Source organism: Pteropus medius, unplaced genomic scaffold (assembly GCF_902729225.1).
Source record: "Pteropus medius unplaced genomic scaffold, Ma_sr-lr_union100, whole genome shotgun sequence".
In the NCBI taxonomy this organism is placed as follows: domain Eukaryota; kingdom Metazoa; phylum Chordata; class Mammalia; order Chiroptera; family Pteropodidae; genus Pteropus; species Pteropus medius.
This window is the reverse complement of record NW_024348001.1, coordinates 12,392-15,410: the sequence shown is the minus strand read 5'-3', so window position 1 is coordinate 15,410 and position 3,019 is coordinate 12,392. Positions and strand designations below refer to the sequence as shown.

The 3,019-nt window shown below is 46.5% G+C and overlaps 1 pseudogene; it reads left to right on the top strand.

Moving 5' to 3' along the window:
* The first annotated feature begins 221 nt into the window (after nt 1-221).
* LOC120615913 (uncharacterized) lies at nt 222-337 on the top strand (annotated as a pseudogene).
* Nucleotides 338-3,019: the final 2,682 nt, after the last annotated feature.

Below are 3,019 nucleotides of genomic sequence, written 5' to 3'. Positions count from 1 at the left end.
TCTGAACGGCTTCGGGTTCTTCATCGGTGCAAGGAGAATGTAGAATCACACTGGTAGCATCTAACTTTGCCAGTCAGGGCACCGAAGCCTCAGGAGGGAGGGATGTGTTTTTTCCTTAAAATATAGATTCTCCGGACGTGGTTCCATAGTGGAGCGATGAGCTCGTCTGCTTTACACGCAGAAAGTCCTGGGTTTGCGCCCCAGTGGAGCCACAGTCTGTGGTCTATGGCCACGCCACCCCAAACAAGCCCGATGTCTGATCTCGGAAGCTAAGCAGGGTCGGGCTTGGTTAGTAGTTGGATGGGAGACCACCTGGGAGGACCAGGTGCTGTAGGCATAAATAATAATACATAATAATAAAAAATATACAGACTCCTAGGATCTAGCTCAGACTCTGTGTCAGGTGTCCCGGCGCTGAGTCCTGGGAACCCACTTCTGCAGGCAGCCCTCCGGGCGACTCTAACGTGCTGCTCAGGGCATTTCCGTGCTGGCTTCTTATGTTCCTTTGCATCATTTACAAATTATCCATCTGGTCACGTTCTAGCCTCTCTATGTTCTAACATACGATCTGTCTTTCAACAGAGACAGGGCTAACGTGACCCGAAAATTCTTGGCTATTTCTTCTTCAATAACTAAAAGCCGTCTACTCATCCTAGTATGTAAGACAAAGAAAATACTGCTAAAGATTTTAAACTTAATAGTTTTTTTTTTTTTCTCTTCCCAGCAGATCTGAAAAGGCAGATCATCTCCTTCTAATTGGTAAAATAGCAACATCTGCATGCATGGCCTTGATGAAAAAATAATGCTATAAAGATGTTAACATAAAGACTTAAATATGAATAGTTCCAATTTCCAATTTCAAGTAATACTGACTACACGGAAATCGTGGGCTAATTCAATATTAAATATGAACATGAATTATGCTTCTTTCATTTAAAAAGTGTACAAGTGAAGAGTTTGGTCTCATTCCAGGCTATTTGCTTTGTACTATTGGGCCAACTTGAGCTACTAAGGGAGCAATCAAGAAATATTCTCTTAGCTAAAGATTAAAAGGTGCGCACGTATTTTTTACAGGGTGTTCTGCCAATAAAAAAAAAAATATCTGAGACTTCCCTAAAATTCTGCACGATTTGGAGCGGGATCATTCCTGGCCGCTGTTTTAGTCTTGGGTTGTGTGAGGATTTTGGTGTTTTTTTCCTCAGGTTTCTTGGGAGTCTCCAGTGAATTGGACTGCATTTTATTTCTCTGTTCCCATGGCTGAAGCCTAATTTGATTGACAACTGTTTGCAAAGAGGCTGCCATGTGCCCAAGAATTTGGGATAAGGACCAAGAAATAATGGTCTCTCTCTTTCCACAAGGAGACTCTTGGATGCATGCAATAGCTACGGTGCAGGGTGACGTGTGACGAAGGCCACCTAGTAGTTGGATGGGAGGACTGTGTTCTGATTCGGTCACAGGGTCTCCGCACACGCACACGACGAGGGCAGTGTGCGAGCGACGCCTCCTGGTGGACAAAGCTGTGAGGCCCCCGCTCTGTCTCGGGCTGAATCGCTTCCTGAAGATTCTCACCCCGCCCCCCGTCCCGAGAGTAGTGTCCTCTTGGGTCTCACCATTTATTTCATTTTCAGATTTAAAAGAAAATGTCAAGAAAAGAAACAAATAAGCAAAATTAAAAGAGAAAACAGCTAAAACACTTTAAAATTCGAATAATAAAGCTGAGATTCACAAACATAAGCCTGAAAGTTGATATAAATGCAGAAAAAGCAAAGACTTCTGTCTGCGCGTGTGAGATTCTGGTGCCTTCAGATGCTCCCTGGGACTTCGGCAGGCCCGACTTTCCCACGGGTTCCTGGACGTGGTGGTGTTTCCGGCCAAACGCTGCCGCTGGCCATTTGGTCTCACCCTTCTCTTTGTCCCGAGTCCTTTCACGTTTGTTTACCGGAGCGTCCACCGTCTCCCTTTGGGGTGTCATATCTATGTGACTTCTCTGCCCTGACGTCTGAGGTGACTGAAGACAGAGCTCCCGCCTCACTCGGCATCTTTCTGGTTTGTGTCCGAGCTTCTGGTCAGTCTGAGTCCATCCGGCGGCGCAGGGAGCACGGCTGGTGTGGCCGCCCGGCCCCGTTCCGTTCTCAAGGGTCGTGCATCCTTCTCGCCTCAGCCCCCTCCACTCCGAGGGGCCCACGCTGGCGAGAACGCTGCCCTCTCCGTCCCTCATGCCCTACCTGGGTCCCCAGGGAGGCAGCCACTTATCTTCTGTCCCCAGTTAAGCCTTAGGCTCAAGACGGCCGGTCCCGTCCACCGGGAGGCTGTGTCCCCCAGCTCTGTGCTCACGTGGGCCCGGGAACCTTCTTGTCCCAGCATGCACCGCGCATGGTGACACGAGTCACAGGGACGTCTGTGAGCTGACCGCAGGCTCCATCAATGCGGACATGTTTCTCGTACGTGACCTTCTTTACCTTGAAGTCTCAAGCAGAGTCAGGGCTGCCCACTAGGTGTTCAGGCTGTTTTTCTAATTGAATTTTAATATTCGTAATGTCAATTGAAATAAGTAAGTTTTTTGGAATAAAAGTTTATGATATCAATTCAAGGTAATTTAAGTGAACTTTCAGAATTGAATTTAAATGTCCCGCGGACAAGCGCAAATCCAACTTACTAATTTGTATAGAATGGCACCAATAATTGTCATGGAGTACCCACCTCGGTGGTTTTCTGAACTTATAAGGCAAAGTCACCACTAAGAAGTGAAAAGATGCCTCCTCAACATGGGTGGTAGGTAAATTTTCAAGAATTTCAGAAAATGCTTGCCTTAACTCATCTGAGATCACGATTAAATCCTGAAATCATACCAGACTGGCATAAGGCACCCTCGACTGTTCTATGTGAGACACACGCAAAGATAATTTTTAAAATAAGTTCATTTTACAGAAATACAGATATAAAATTATATGCACCAGACTGTTTTGGCCTCGCCCCCCCCATCGCTGATGGTCACGGAACATGTTAGCGCATCTCAGTT